This window comes from Plecotus auritus (genome assembly GCF_963455305.1).
Source record: "Plecotus auritus genome assembly, chromosome: 3".
NCBI lineage: Eukaryota > Metazoa > Chordata > Mammalia > Chiroptera > Vespertilionidae > Plecotus > Plecotus auritus.
The window spans coordinates 202,640,287-202,657,595 of NC_137772.1; the positions used below are offsets into that span (position 1 = coordinate 202,640,287).

Here is a 17,309-nt window from a genome sequence, read left to right on the forward strand (position 1 = left end):
GTTTGATCATTGGAATTTTTGTCTTGAGAAATTATTTCTGAAATCTGTTTTGAAGTTACAGAAATAGTTTTTAAAAAAAATCTATGTTCCTTTTTTTGTTTTTGTTTTTTGCTGGAGAAACACTGAGTAGGTCACCAGCATATTATTTCTGTGTATTGACTTATGAATAGCCTTGTCCTAGTTAAACCTTTTTACCAAAATTCATATCTAGGACAGAAGGGATATTAGAAATTACCTGGCCCAACCTCTTCATTTTATAAATTAGAAAGATGAATGACTAACCTAAGGCCAGGTTGCTGGTCTGGACAGTAATTTTATATGCAGTGCTTTTTGTATGTATCTAATTTTACCTGGGCCTTATGATTTTGAAAATGATACCAATCACTTTTGAAAGAGGAAAATAATTGTTAGCATAATTTTGTAGTTTGCAGATAGGTGGTTTGTCATTACGGTTAAATAAAAACAATTCTGGATTTAGGTAAGGAGAGACTTTTATTCAATAGGGAAAATTATTATTACAATAGGGAAAATTTCTAATAGCCAGATCTGCAGGCATCTCAAAATCAAACACAGAAAGACTTTTATAGAGAATGGCTAGAAGGAATTTTGTAGGCATGTGGGCCAAGTGGGTGGGGTGAGCAGATTGCATGATAAATGGAATTTTTTATTTCCTGTGGTCAGCTGATGCTTGGAATGAACTGTTAAGGGGAAAAGTTCTATGTGTACTAGCTTAAATTTAGAGCAAGCCAAAGTTTAGGGGATTGTGGGAAAGGAGAAAAGCTTAACTAAAATTTGGTCAAGCCAAGTCAGTGGATAAGTAATGGGCAATTGTGAGCAACTTGGTCAGTCTTCCTGTTGTTTAAAACAAAATTTGTCATTATTAGGGATATATTTTAGTCAGTTCAAGCTGCTATAAACAAAAATAGTATAGACTGGGTGGCTTACAAAGAACAGAAACTTATTTCTTACATGTGGAGGCAGGAAGTCCAAGGTCAGGGTGCCAGAATAGTCATGTTCTGTCTGGTGAGGATCTACTTCTGTGTTGCAGACTGCTGACCTCTCTATGTCCTCACAAGGTGGAGAGCAGAGAGAGGAAATAAGCTCTTTCTTGAATCTTATACTAATTCCATTCACAAGACTCCACCCTCATGACTTGATCTAATCCTAATTACCTCCAAAAGCTCCCACCTCCTACTCCTATCACATGAGTGGAGGTAGGATTTCAACATATATATTGGGGGTGGGGGCTTCAAATATTTAGTCCACAATGGGATAAAATAAGAGTCATTGTGAAGGTGGTCTCATTAGATTTGGTCTGGTTATTTATGTAGGTTTGGCCTTTTCCATTTGCTTTGCTGGAAGTTTTTATAAGGAATCTTGGATTGGACTTTCCTAAGAGCCTATTGAGACCAGGAAGCCAAGCTAAAAAATCACCATCATGTTTCATTTGCAGTATCTATAGATTTGGGTAAATTTCTTAAGTTTTCAAAATATCTTAGTATCTTAGGATTCCTGAGCCTGCCTAGAAGTGACCTTGCTTACTTCACCTGTAAGGCTGGGAACTCTGTAAGCCAGGTATCAGTCCAGTTTTCCCATGAGGACTGCAAGTAAGCATTGACTTGGTAAAGTCAACCATAGCTCCCTAAAAGTGTCTGATCATATTTGATTAAATGAGCACCACTTTCAAATATGGCATTCCAGTCAAAGCCTTGGTTGCAAAACCAGTGTTTCCAACGAAGAGGACAGACTCTTCCTGAACCTATGCAAATAATTTTATTGGCCTGAAAATATGAATACTCAATAAGAACCTTTGAATTACGGAGGTGTCAGGCAGGGAGAAAAAGGTAAATGTTTTATTTTTGTTTACAAAGGCATAGTTTGCTTACATTGCTAATAAGTTATAGGTAGCTTAAAGAGACAGTAATTCCTTATATCCAAAAAACAGGACATTAAAGCATCAGTATTTTAAACAAAGCCCATAATCATCCTTCATCAGTTTATTCAGTCCTATGTAATTAATTCTTGTTCTGCTAGATCTTGGGTTAGCAGTCTCCTGAATCCATCTGTTTATCCATTAGCTTTTGGGAAATCCTGACTCAGTCCACTGATAGAGCCTCAAAGTTATTTAAGTGATGCCATCAGAAGCTTGTGCCCAAGAGTACCTGGTATAGTCATTTTTCAATAGTCCTTTTTTTGTTGAAGACAAACACTCTGGCCTATAGCTCAGGTGTAAGCACTTTCAGGGAATCATTGGAATAAACCAAAAAACTATCTATACATTACAAAAGACTTAAAAAATGATGGTGATTAACTTATTACTGATAATTTTAAAAGTGAAAGATCTGATGAGAATTTTTAATAAAAATAATAATGCAATTGCCTGGACAGCATGGCTCAGTCGTTGAGCGTTGACCTATGAACCAGGAGGTTACAGTTCAATTTCCGGTAAGGGCATATACCCGGGTTGTGGGCTTGATCCCCAGTGTGGGGTATACAGGAGGCAGCAGATCAATGATGCTCTCTCATCATTGATGTTTCTGTCTCTCCCTCTCCCTCTCCCTTCCTCTCTGGAAAAAAAAAATGCAGTTGACAAGGAAATTTGTTTTTTGTGACATACAAACCAAAATCACGTCAACCCAAAGCAGTTTTTATTTTTATATTTTTTATATATTACAATACATGCTTCTTATTAGAGGTTGAAAGCATTAAGTTATTTTTTAAAATATATTTTTATTGATTTCAGAGAGGAGAGGGAGAGAAAGACAGAAACATCAATGATGAGAGAGAATCGTTGATTGGCCACTTCCCTGCACACTCCCCACTGGGGATTGAGCTTGCAACCTGGGCATGTGCCCTTGACTGGACTCGAACCTGGGACCCTTCAGTCCGCAGGCTGATGCTCTAAGTCTATCCACTGAGCCAAACCAGCCAGGGCCAAAGCAGTTTTAGACAAAATATGATTAACATTGTTTTAAAGAAGAATAAGTCTAGAGTACATCCTAAACAAAGAAGTCCATAAAGTAAGTGATGTGAATCCCCAGTTGAGAACCATTAGCTATCTAGAGTATGCTGTATTCAAATTAAAGAAGTCAAATTGTGACCAACTTGACATAAATATGTTATTAATATAAAATATAAAAAGTATAACTGAAATTATGACTTGTGATACTATATTGTTGTCTAATATTAGGCAGAGCAGCCTTGGGACTCTTAATAAATAGAAACATCATGGACAATGAGAGTACTAATTAATTTCTGGGAACTATATACAATTTCTGAACTAATCATATTAACATTTTACCCATACAGATTTAACCTTGGGGAGGGTAATCTCTTTTGATTTGACAATGCTTCCCATGTAAATCATGACATTGATCAAATAAACCTAATTATTTTTAACACCTCTTTTTACCAGGTGAAAGAATAAATTCTTGTGAACCTCAAGGGATCATTTGATTTTGAAAAGACAGAATGTAAAAAATCAAGAGGTTTGAAAAATTGATTAAATAGGTCATGAGAAAAAATACATAGCTACCTATTTAACCAAAGTGCCAAAAATCTTTTTTAAAAGTTTACATAGGGAGGAACATGATGGTAAAGAACCTTAGCTCTTTCAAAATTGAGAAGACTTTGTTTATATAAGTACAGTCATGCTCTGCTTAATGTAATGATTAACATTATATTACAATCTGGTGGGGATATGTTCTGAGAAATGCATCATTAGGTGATTATGTCATTGTGCAAACGTCATAGAGTACACTTACATAAACCTAGATAGGATAGCTTACTACATACCTAGGCTAAATGAGATACAGAACCCAGCAATTTTCAACTGGTGTGCTGCAAGAATTTTTAAAAAATGTTTTGATTGATTTTTTTAGAGAGAGAAGGAGGGGAAGAGGGGTGGGGAGAGAGAGAGAGAGGGAGGGAGGGAAAGAAACATCGATTGGCTGCCTCCTGTATGTACCCCGACTATCTGGGATCGAGCTGGAAATCTGGGTATGTGCCCTGACAGGAAATTGAACCCTTGACCTTGGGATTCATTGTACAGCACTCAGCCAACTGCACCACAATGGCCAGGGTCTGCAAGAATTTTTAAAACATTTAATACCTGACTATTTTAGTCAGAGGCACTGACCTCTTTTCTCTTAGATTGTCAAATAAAAAAGTGACAACAGCCAATACAACTACAACAGCCATCCAGTATGAATGAATCAAAATTATACCTTTTTAAAATTAGATTGGCAAAAAATACAATTTTGATGTGCTGCAGAATTTTAGTAATGAATTTATGTGTGCCATGAGATGAAGAAGGTTGAATGTCACTGGTATAGTCTTTTGCTCCTAGCCTATAAGCCTATACAGCATGTTACTGTATAAGACAACATGAGATTAAATCAAGTGCAAGAGGAAATGATGCAATCAAGACATTTGGTAAATATGTATGAGGCTGCTGCTGGTGTAACAGCATACTGTTTTGTAGCAAACTTTTTTTTTTTTTAAATATATTTTTATTGATTTTGTACAGAGAGGAAGAGAGAGGGATAGAGAGTTAGAAACATCAATGAGAGAGACATCGATCAGCTGCCTCCTGCACGCCCCCTACTGGGGATGTGCTCGCAACCCAGGTACATGCCCTTGACCAGAATCGAACCTGGGACCCTTCAGTCCGCAGGCCGACGCTCTATCCACTGAGCCAAACCGGTTATGGCAGTAGCAAACTTTTTAATAAGTAGATGGAGTACAGTCTAAAATAATGATAAAAAGTGGTTCAGTCCCAGGTTTTGGTACACACACAAAAAAGATAAGTATAGTATGGTAAATTCACCAGCCATTTATTATTTATTATTATTATGTAGTGTTATGTGTTGTACATAATTTTATGTGCTATACTTTTATATGACTAAAAGTGCAGTAGATTTGTTTATACCAGCATTACCACAAACGTAAGTAATGCATTGTACCATAATGCTACAACAGCTGTGATGTCACTAGGTGATAGTTTTCCAGCTCCATTATAATCAGACTACAGGCTTGGTGCATGAAATTTGTGCACGGGTAGGGTCCCTAGGCCTGGCAGGCAATCAGGGCTGATATAGGGGGCGAGCAGCGGGGCAATCGGGGGGCCCCCGCCGGCACCCACATTGGCTGGCTCTGGGGCCTGCGGGCTGCTCCTGTGTTGAGCGTCTGCTCCCTGGTGGTCAGTGCACGTCATAGCGACCAGTCGTTCCAATGTTCGGTCCGCCATTCGGTTGATTTGCATATTAGGCTTTTATTATATAGGATGGGACCACTGTCATAGACAGTGTGTTGTTGACCAAAACATCGTTATGCTGTGCATTACTGTACTCAGACATGACTGAGTCAACATTAAGCACAGGAATTTCAAAGTACAAAGTATCTTTGCCTTCTAGGGAGATTACTCAGAAAACCTTTTATAAACTTTATTAGGAGCAGACCAATAACCCAAAAAAATTTTGCCATTTTAATAGAAAACCAAATTTTAGCTTTGCATCAGTTTAATATTTGATACTTAAGTGCTTTTTGAAAACCATATAAATAAGCTCATCAAATCTTAGCTGACTGTTACCACAACAAACAAAATTCTCTTTTCATGAACTCTATAACTTTCTATATCCATTCAGTTTTGTCCTACATTTTTCTCTTTCTTATTCTGAAAGAATTAGTCATTTTTACTTTAGGGCTGTTTTCTTATTTCTTTTATTTTTTAATTTTTAAATATTTTTTTAATTGATTTCAGAGAGGAAGGGAGAGGGAGAGACAGAGAGAGACATCAGTGATGAGAGAGTCATTGATCAGCTGCCTCCTGCATGCCCCCTACTGGGGATCGAACCCACAACCCAGGCATGTGCCCTGACGAGAATCGAATCATGACATTAAACCAGTGGTCGGCAAACCGCGGCTCGCAAGCCACATGCGGCTCTTTGGCCCCTTGAGTGTGGCTTTTCCACAAAATACCACGGTCTGGGCGAGTCTATATTGAAGAAGTGGCGTTTAGAAGAAGTTTAAGTTTAAAAAATTTGGCTCTCAAAAGAAATTTCAATCGTACTGTTGATATTTGGCTCTGTTGACTAATGAGTTTGCCGACCACTGCGCAAAACCACTGAGCAACACCGGCCGGACTCCTTTTCCTTATTAAAAACACATCCTACATCAGCCGTGGGCAAACTATGGCCCGTGGGCCTGATCCGGCCCGTTTGGCTGATCTATCCGGCCCGCGGAGCCGAAAGAGCGGAGGGTTCTCTTGCTCTCCCCTCCGCCCCTTCACCAGCAGCAGCGTTAACATGGCAACGTCGGGAAACACGGCCACAGCTCCTTCTTCTGAGTGGGCGGATTTATATCCGCCCATTCAGTAGAAGGAACAACCTCTCAATCTTCCAGAGGCTCCTTGTAATGCCCGCGGACGCGTCCCCCGACATCACCCTGGGAATGCGTAGACACATTATCGTGGTGATGTAGGGAGACACGCCCCTGGAGAGCACAGTATCAGAGCATTAGCTAAAAAGGAGACCAACAACACTGTTCCCACTGAAGTTGATGTTTTAAAGACCAAAAACCTTTCAACCCAGTCTACATTGCCATCTACATCTACGTCCTGGGAATAATTTGGAAGTTGCACTAAAGAAAATGTTTAATTTACTGTTTACACATTTTGTTCTTTTCTATTTGTTTGAGTTTTAAATTATTTTATTATATTTAAGTTTAATTTGAAAGGCTTTTGTACCTTTCCATTGTTAGGCAATTTTATTTTGCCTTTGCCATCTTCAATATAAGGTATGTGATTGTGCTATGATTCCTCCATTTTTTGAAGTTTCAAATTATAATAATTAGTGTTTACATTCTTCTTGTTAAAATGTTTGAAATGAATAAAACTATTGAAATAAAAAAAAAGAAGACCGTACCCTTTTATGTAATGATGTTTACTTTGAATTTATATTAGTTCACACAAACACTCCATCCATGCTTTTGTTCCGGCCCTCCGGTCCAGTTTAAGAACCCATTGTGGCCCTCGAGTCAAAAAGTTTGCCCACCCCTGTCCTACATACTTCGCAAACAGCGTTCTTTTCTGTCACTATTTCTCTTAGTAGTCTCATGAGCATAAATTTATAATTTAAAATTATAATACCTGCTATTTTTAGAGAAAACTGAGGCGAATAATTGTGAACTGTCTGTGATACGCCAAAAGTAGACTGGCAGAGCTTATGAATATACATCTTACAACTTTTTATAGCCATATACTTTGTGATAGTACAACTTCTCAATGTAGCAAAAATCAGTATGTTCATTAAATAGACTCAGATATTTAAAGCTTTTTGGTACCATAAAAATAAGACTAAAAAAAAAAAAACAGTATAAAATTGGAATGCTTCTATATTTCACTGTTCTCTCTTACTTTGAAGTGACGTAGGTATTTAATGAATATCCATGAATCACCTTAGCATAAGTGTCAGGTGTTTTTTAAAAAATATATTTTATTGATTTTTTTACAGAGAGAAACGGAGAGGAGTAGAGTTAGAAACATCGATGAGAGAGAAACATCGATCAGCTGCCTCCTGCACACCTCCCACTGGGGATGTGCCCGCAACCAAGGTACATGCCTTTGACCGGAATCGAACCTGGGACCTTTCAGTCCACAGGCCAATGCTCAATCCACTGAGCCAAACCGGTTACGGCAAGTGTCAAGTTTTAAGTTATTAAAATATTTTGGAAACTATCTTTAAGTTTGCTTATTACAAAACATAATAACTGTTGAAATAAAGTTTGTCAGAATAATTAACTTGGCTAGCTACAAACGTAGATGAAATGCTAGTTTATTCTATTAGAAATTTGTAAAAGTTTAGGAGGAACATATTCAAGTAGAATAAAAATATATGCTTGTGTCATATTTAATGCTGATAACTCAAAAAAACAGCTGTTTTTTTAAGCCAGCAATATTGAAGTAGTCTTATTTGCCAAATATTTAAATGTTAACAGATTCTTAAAACATTTGGGTTAGTTTCTATAAAAATACTTTTGAAAGTATAAGAAGTTTAATTTCCTTAATTTCTGAAAATCCTAGGAATATTTAATTTATATGAGGTCCCATTTATCTTCAAGTATATCAGAATAGAACTCATTTAAGGGATTTTGTAATCTAAAATTATAATTGGTAATACTGTCTGGAGGTAGAGAAATATTTTACATACATAATTAAAACATATAATAGACACAGGTAGAGAGCTTATAACTTCAGTTTGAAATTTACAACTCACTGGTGATAATAAAAGAGCTAGTTCTTGTCCTTTCTTTACCTTTACATTTTTAAAAACCATAATTGTGTTTTCTACTCAGTCAATATGAGGGCTGAAGTCTCCTCAACAATATTTGTGGAGGAGACCTTTAAGATTTTTTTTTTTGCTCAGATGTGTACTCTTATGGAGGTTGTGGACTAAATGTTGGGTGAGGAAAAGAAGAGAGACCAGGGGCTGTCTGGGTCTTTCTAAAGCTCATCTGAATGGTTAACACAGTGGTCGGCAAACTCATTAGTCAACAGAGCCAAATATCAACAGTACAACGATTGAAATTTCTTTTGAGAGCCAAATTTTTTAAACTTCTTCTAATGCCACTTCTTCAAAATAGACTCGCCCAGGCCGTGGTATTTTGTGGAAGAGCCACACTCAAGGGGCCAAAGAGCCGCATGTGGCTCGCGAGCCGCAGTTTGCTGACCATGGGGTTAACAGATTTAGCCTGTTTCCAATTAGGTTTTTAAACTTCAGGTCCCTGATCCCCTCATGAGTCCCTAGTGGGGGAAAGGGAGCCTTAAAGCTCAAATGACTACAGGGAGATAAGGAGTTGAAATGGGAAGGGAAAGGTATGACAGGGGTGGATAGAGGGATGGTGGAGACTGGAGTATTAAAGGAGGATAGATTAAGAATTCAAGAGAGCTAAAGGCAAGGCAGAGGGTGGTAAAAGGGAGGAAAGAAGAGCAGAGGGTGATGGGAAAGGAGAGGTTTTAGGTGAGCTAGTTCGGGGAGCTCCTAAATTTCCCCAAGGAGGATGTTGATGTTCTAAATTATCTTTAGGAAAATTTTGCCATTTTTTGAAGTTATTGAACTTAAAGTAGTTTTGTTATGGTGAAGTGTGCAGTCCGTGGAAGAAGAGGGAAGGTTCCCAATAGAATGAGAGTTATCTATGGGATTAGAAATTTAAATCAGACATAGGGATTTAAAGAGACTGGGAAAGAATATTCTCCTGTGAGGACTCCAGGGAAAATAGAAGAGGCCTCATAGAAGAGCTGGGAATATTCTGACTTGAGTCAGGGTGTGATTCTCTACTCAAAAGAGCCAAAGAAAAATTTTCTTTGCTTGAAAATATTAAAGTAATTCTTTACTGTGTTGCTATAGACAAGATGGAGCACTGTTCTAAGAGTTGAACTCAAAGAAAGATCCCTCCTCTGAACAGGAGAGGAGTTTAAATGACTCACAAAGTGACATTATTGAGATGAGGATTGGCAAGGGTTCATAGGTGACGTCCAATCCTCATCCAAATCACATCACCATGCAGATATCAATTAAAAATAAATCCTTATTTAGGGAGAGACTTTATTTTAAAACTAGAGGCCTGGTGCATGAAAATTCATGCACTGGAGGGGGGCGGGTTTCTCAGCCCGGCCTCTCACAGTCCAGGAGCCCTTAGGGGTGGGAGGTGACCTGGCGATCTGGGGAAGATGACACCCCATCACACCTCTGCTGCTGCCACTGCCGGCAGCGCAAGCCTCGGCCGGCCCTGGTTACCTGAGCCTCAGGTGGCCCTGGGTGGCTGGGCAGCCGCCATCCGAGGCTTGCCTGCGCCTCGGGCCGGCCATGGGGGGCTGGGGGGCTGAGGGGACTGGGGGACTCCGGAGGCAGGCACGCGGTGTGGCCCAGCCTGCCTGGGGGTGGGCCTGGCCTTGCTGTGTGCCTGCCGCCCCGGCAGGGCTGAGGGGACTAGGTGCCACCATCTTTGAGGGCCTGACAGTCAATTAGCATATTCCCTCCTTATTGGCTATGGGTGCCACCATCTTTGAGGGTAGGGCAGCAATTAGCATATTCCCTTATTGGCTGCGGGCGCCGCCACCTTTGCGGTGGTGTGAGGGTCAATTAGCATATTCCCTCTTTATTAGATAGGATACTATTTCATTAGGGAGAATGCTCTGACCATGAGATATGCAGGTATTTCAAAATCAAACACAAAAAGGCTTTTCTCTTATAGTAGAAGTGAATAGTGCCAGCAGGATCTTTGTGGGAGAGTGGGATAAGCAAGTGAGGGTTAGCAGATGGCATGACAGGGGCAGTTTAACAGGAGGTATATCTTTTTCTTTCTTTTTTAATTTTTTTTATTTTAATAAATCTTTATTCAGATTATTACAATTGTTTCTCCTTTTCCCCCCATAGCTCCCCTCCACCCAGTTCCCACCCCACCTTCTGCCCTTACCTCCCCCCCCACTGTCCTCATCCATAGGTGTATGATTTTTGTCCAGTCTCTTCATGAACCACCCATACCCCTTACCCCTGAGAATTATCAGTCCACTCCCTTTCTATGCCCCTGATTCTATTATATTCACCAGATTATTCTGTTCCTCAGGTTTTTAATTCACTTGATTTTTAGGTTCACTTGTTGATAGATATGTATTTGTTGTTCATAATTTTTCTCTTTACTTTTTTCTTCTTCCTCTTCTTTAAGAATACCTTTCAGCATTTCATATAATACTGGTTTGGTGGTGATGAACTCCTTTAGCTTTTTCTTATCTGTGAAGCTCTTTATCTGCCCTTCAGTTCTGAATGATAGCTTTGCTGGGTAGAGTAATCTTGGTTGTAGGTTCTTGCTATTCATCACATTGAAAATTTCTTGCCACTCCCGTCTGGCCTGCATAGTTTCTGTTGAGAAATCAGCTGACAGTCGTATGGGTGCTCCCTTGTAGGTAACTAACTGTTTTTCTCTTGCTGCTTTTAATATTCTCTCTTTGTCTTTTGCTCTTGGCATTTTAATTATGATGTGTCTTGGTGTGGTCCTCTTTGGATTCCTTTTGTTTGGGGTTCTGTGCGCTTCCTGGACTTGTAAGTCTATTTCTTTCACCAGGTGGGGGAAGTTTTCGGTCTTTATTTCTTCAAATAGGTTTTCAGTATCTTGCTCTCTCTCTTCTTCTGGCACCCCCATAATTCTGATGTTGGTACGCTTGAAGTTGTCCCAGAGGCTTCTTACACTATCTTCAACTTTTTGGATTTTTTTTTTTTCTTTTTGCTTTTTCGGTTGAGTGTTTTTTGCTTCTTTGTATTTCAGTTCTTTGACTTGATTTTTGTGTTCCTCTTGTCTGTTTTTGGGTCTCTGTATAATATTTTTTATTTCAGTCAGTGTATGTTTAATTTCTAGTTGGTCCTTTTTCATATCTTCCAGGGTCTTGTTATATTTATTGGCCTTTTCTAGGATATTCTTGAAAAGCCTTATAACCGTGGTTTTGAATTCTATATCCAGTCATTTGTTTTCCTCCATTTCTTTCGTTTGTGATCTGTTTCTTTGACGCCGCATTTTCACTCCTTCCCTGAGTTGGTAAGGTAGATTTGTGTGCTAGGTTTCCAATATGGCCCAGTGGGTCTGCCTCCCCAGTTAACCTGAGGTGGACACTCTTGGTGCACCCCTTTGTGGACTGTGTGTACAGCCTTGTTGTAATTAAGTCTTGATTGTTGTTGGTATCACTGGGAAGAATTGACCTTCAGGCCAGTTGGCTGTAAGGATCAGCTGTGTCTATGCTGGGAGAAGTTTGGTGCTGGAGACAGCCTTATAGGATTAGACTTGACAAATTGCAATAGCCTCTGTGCTCAGCTTGGATGGGGTGGAGTCTCAGTCTTGGCTTCCCGTCAGCCTTGCCCTTGCGTGCACGTGCGCACCTTCAGACCTTTGCCTTCCCCGGCTCCCGAGTCTCCGCCCGAGAGTCTAGACTCCCCCCACAAGAGCGTGGGTCCCCAGGGGCTCGCCTGGAACCAGGGTTCAGTGCAGTCAGAACTGGGGCCCATTGCAGTCAGGAGCCTCTGACTCCCTTCCACTAGGGAAAGCCTGTGGCAACCTCCGCAGCCTTTGTGCGCACTGGCACGCGCGCGCCTTCAGACTTCTGCCTTCCCCGGCTCTCGAGTCTCCGCCTGAGAGTCCAGACTCCCCCCGTAAGAGCGTGGGTCCCCAGGGGCTCGCCCGGAACTGGGGTTCATTGCAGTCAGAACTGGGGTTCAGTGCGGTCGGGGGCTTCCTTCCCCCTTCCGCCAGAGAAAGTCAGCCAGGCTCTCAGCCGCCCTTCCTCTCTGTGCGCACAAAGCCCCTTTGCCATACCTCCAATTCTCTGTGAGCTTTTCTCTTTCCTTCTAGTTGTAGAATTTTCACTCAGCCAGCTTTCCTGTGGTTCTGGATGGTGTCCGTTCTGTCTTTTAGTTGTAGTTTTGAAATTGTTGTGCGAGGCAGCAGTTTAGGTGCTTACCTATGCCGCCATCTTGGTTTCCTCGGAGGTATATATTTTTCTGTGGTCAGCTGATGCTCAGAATGAATCCTTAAGAGAGGACTAAGAGTTCATTGGTTGAGTGTTGTCCCATGCACCAAAAGGTTGCTGTTTGATTCCCAGTCTGGGCACATACCAGGTTGTGGGTTTGATCTCTGGTTGTGGTGCCTGTGGGAGGCAGCTGATCTCTAAAAGCAATAAAAATATTAATTATTTTTTAAGTATTAAAGAACTCTTCATTGGCTTGTTTAGAGCTAGATAAAATTTAGAGATCTGTGAGGAAGAGAAAAGCCTGACTAACTTTGGTCAAGCCAATTCAATGGGGCATTTGTGAGCATTTGGCCAGTACTCTACAAATTTTTTTGGATAATGTGTCTTGATGGGGAATCAAACCCATCACCTTCTGGTGTACAGGATGACACTCCAACCAACTGAGCCACACCAGCCAGGGTGATACTGGCATTTTTAAAAAGTGTATTTCCAATTTCAACTAGGATCTCTGCCCCTTGGGAACAGGAGCCATATCTTATAACTAATTTTATCCACAATTCTTAACACAGTTGCCTGCACAATAGTAATATGGTAAACATATTAACTAATATTTAAAAGAAATTTTCCACAATCTGATCTAAAAATCAAACATGCAACCCAGTTACATACCTTGACCAGGAGTTGAACCTGCGATCCTTCGGTGCTCAGGCCAGTGCTCTAACCCCTAAGCCGTGCTGGCCAAGGTGAGACTTTTTATTTTAGGAAAAGGAAATCAGAAAGCTTTTAGAGTTGGATAAAGTTGAAGTATTAGAAGTAGAAAAGGGAAGGAAAAGTGTTGAGGATGTAAGACATTTTACCTTGCTTCCTGCTTCACTAAGATTATGTTATGAGATGATCTGAAAATGAATGATTCAAAGCATGCAAGTTGTCTTTAGGAATGCAGAAAACGTTTAGAAAGGCTACTAGTGAAAGTTTGGTAGGAAGTTACTAAAAGAAAATAAGGATTCCTACATACCTATGTAGGTCCTACTAAAGAAATGATGGTGGCTATTCGGGTTATATGGGTTTTAGGAAGTCAGAAGGTAACATCTTTGGAATGGAAGATATTGAGGGCATATATGCTATAACTAGGAGCAAGTATGTGTGGACCCAATGTATTTCTTTAGTAGATTGAAAGTATTGCACAAATTATACCTTTTAGCTATGCCATTAATATATTGCTAAACAGATATTGGTGACACTATAGTAGAAAGTATTTAAGTATCAGAAGGGTAGTTAGGATGAATTCTATAATTTCCTTTCAATATGTGTAGGTTTACATATAGTTCTTTAGAAAATCCTTAATTATAAATAATCAGTACTGCTAACTTACACACACACACACACACTTTTTTTCTTGTACTATGAAGGAGGGCTTAAATGACCAGAAAGTTCCTTTGGATTTTGTAGTTCAGTAGAAATGTTAATGTTTAACTTGACAGTCATAAAAAGACATTTAGGTATCACCTAATGCCAAACGCAGATTTGGCACATGGTTTTCCAAGCATAGTGCCATAGAGATAGGTGCCCAATAAATATTAGATTATGTAGCATTTAGCATTCTACCTTTAACTAATAGGGATCTATTTTCTGATTTTTATAATTGGCCCATATTATGAGGGTTATTCTATATAATAAAAGGCTAATAAGCAAATAGACCAAATGGCGGAATAACCGAACAACCAAACAACCGGTCACTATGACGTGCACTGACCACCAGGGGGCGTGTGTGGAACATGGCGGGCGTTGGCCACGGCGAGATGGTGGGGCAGGTGAGCAGGGGCGCCAGACCAAGGTGGGGCGCCGGTCGCTGTCATTGGGGTGAGCCTCTGGTGGTTGCTAAAAATTCTTTGCTCCCATGCGCCACGGTCCCGCCTGGCACTCGCACCTGCTGCCAGCGCCGGCCCCGCTCGCACCTAATGTCAGTGCCGGCCCCACTTGCACCCGGTGCCAGCGCTGGAGCCGCTGCTCGCACCCACTGCCAGTGCCGGCCCTGCTTGCACCTGTAGCCGGTGTCCAGCGCCGGTCCCGATCACTCAGCGCCATCAGTGGGTGCAAGTGGTGGCTGCTGGCCCCAATTGCCCCTGAGGGCTTCTCCACCTTCTCCTGCAACTGAGAGGTGATTGGGGCAGCAGCCCCCGCTCATACCTGCTTCTGGCACTGGCCCCAATCATTCCACACCATCAGTGGGTGTGAGCAGGGCCAGTGCCGTCAGCGCGTGGGAGCGGTGGCAGTGGGAGCGGGGCTGCTGGCAGAGAGGGGACCAGGGACCGCGGTGGGAGGGGCCAGGCGGGGGTGTGGAGGATGTGTCGAGACCCGCCCCTGTGCTTACCACAGTGGAACAACCGAACAGTTCCTTTCAAGGTGCATGAATTCGTGCACTGGGCCCCTAGTTTTAAGATAATGCAGTGGACACAGTAGGGACTGATAAATCAGTGTGATGTTTGAAAGCCTGAAATGAGGTAAAAGTGAATCTGTGAGGTCTCTGGCCGGTGTGGCTCAGTTGGTTGATATTTGCCCCATGCACTGAAAGGTGGTAGGTTCAATTCCCAGTGGGGTCACATGCTTGGGTGGTTGGCTCGATCCCCAATTGGGGGCATGCAAAAGGCAGCCAATTAATGTTTCTCTCTCAAATCAATAAAAACATTAAAAAAATAGTGAATCTGAGAGGGTAATTTACTAATTTGCTGATAGCAGCAGTAAATACACTGAATAAGCAGAAAGAACTCTTAGTCACTTTTTAAAACTCTCTGCCCATTTGTTTTTGTCTAAGAACATTGGATTTAAGCTTAGAAAAGAAGTTCATGTTTGTTGTACTTACAGATGAAATTAGTGGACATCATAACTCCATTTGGCAGACATAGTCCATAAATTGGCTTACTTAGCACTTTTTTGAGCATCTTAATGTTTTGAAATGAATTTCTTAAAAGAGGGAGTGGTTGCTTTTAAATGGTACGTGGTCTTCGCTTTGGGAGATGTATTTTAAACCTTTGGTAAGTAATTGTGAGAGAAGATCATGTGGATTAGTGCATCATAACTGGTCTTTTTTTGCTGCCTCACTTGTGTTTTTCACCTCAGCCTATTCTGTACAGCCACTTATTTATTTAAATTTTAATGAATTAAGAGTAAATAAAATTAAAAAATTAATTTCTTTGTCACACTAGCCACATTTTAAGTGCTCCATAGTCACATGTGGCTGGTGGCTACTGCGTTGCATAGTGTAGAGAACACTTCCATCATCACAGAAAGTCTGTTGGGTAGTGGTGCTCTACATCTTTACTGTTGATACCAGGAAAGTCAATGTCTGAAGCTTGGAACAGATACTTTAAAAAAACCCAAATATAACATTGGTACTACTTCAGTCCTAATAGTAGCTTCAGCTTTCTCAAAGTACTATTTAGGATAGACTCTATATTTAGTTTTGGTATTAAGTCATTCTAATATTAATATAAAAGAATAAAATAATTGTATTAAGAACTATCTCTGCCAGACTATTTATATAACAGTTTTATTATAGCATAATTGTTCTGCAATAAATTGCACATATCTAAAGTATAAAATGTAAATAAGTTTTGACATATATACATCTCTGGAACCATCATCATAGGCCAGTGGTCAGCAAACGGTGGCTCGGAGCCACATGCGGCTCTTTGGCCCCTTGAGTGTGGCTCTTCCACAAAATACCACATCCTGGGCGAGTCTATTTTGAAGAAGTGGCGTTAGAAGAAGTTTAAGTTTAAAAAATTTGGCTCTCAAAAGAAATTTCAAGCGTTGTCCTGTTGATATTTGGCTCTGTTGACTAATGAGTTTGCCGACGACTGTCATAGGCAATGTAATGTAGCCATCACCCACAAAAGTTTCCTCATGCCCCTTTATAATTCCTGCCTCCCATTTTTTTACTTTCTCCTCCCACCTCCAGACAACTACTGATCTGCTTTCTGTTAAAACAATTTGAATTTTCTAAAATTTTATATAAATGGAGTTATGCAATATACTGTATACTCTTTTGTCTGACTTCTTTCACTGTACATTATTTTGAGATTCACCCATATTAGTTGTACAAATAGTTCATTACTTTTTATTGTATGAATATATCACAATTTATTAATCCATTAATTTGTTGATATTTGGGTTGATTCCAGTTCGGGTTATTACAAATAAACTGCTGTGAACATTTATGTACAGGTCTTGGTATTGATGTATGCTTTTATTTCTATTGAGTAAATACCAAAGTGTGATATGGCTGGATCACACTGTAGGTTGTATTTCTAATCTTTTTTTAAAAATTAAATATTTTTATTGATTTCCGAGAAGAAGGGAGAGGGACAGAGAGAGAGAAAAATATCAGTAGTGAGAGAGAATCATTGATTGGCTGCTTCCTGCATGCCCCACATTGGGGATCGAGCCCACTACCTGGGCATGTTGCCTGACCGGGAATAGAACTGTGACTTCCTTATTTGTAGGCCGACGTTCAACCACTGAGCCATGCCAGCTGGGCGAACCAGCAACCTTTTGATGCACGGGATGACGCCCAACCAACTGAGCCACACCAGTCATGGCTTTATCTTTAATCTTTTAAGAAACTGCCAAACTGTTTTCCAAGATAGCTGTACATTTTACACCTCCCAGCCCCCCAGTACAGTATGAGCATTCTGCTGGCTCCATATCTTTGCCAATTCTTGGTAGGGTCAAACTGTTTAATTTTATTTGACAGACTATTTTAATAAGAAAAGATTGTCCTGGTGGAATTGATTTCCTC

The 17,309-nt window shown here is 40.4% G+C and overlaps 1 protein-coding gene across 2 annotated transcripts in view; it reads left to right on the forward strand.

Moving 5' to 3' along the window:
- The window catches only part of LRP6 (LDL receptor related protein 6), a 149,320-nt gene that overhangs the window by 7,302 nt on the left and 124,709 nt on the right, over positions 1 to 17,309 (forward strand). The gene's annotated exons all lie outside the window — the stretch shown is intronic.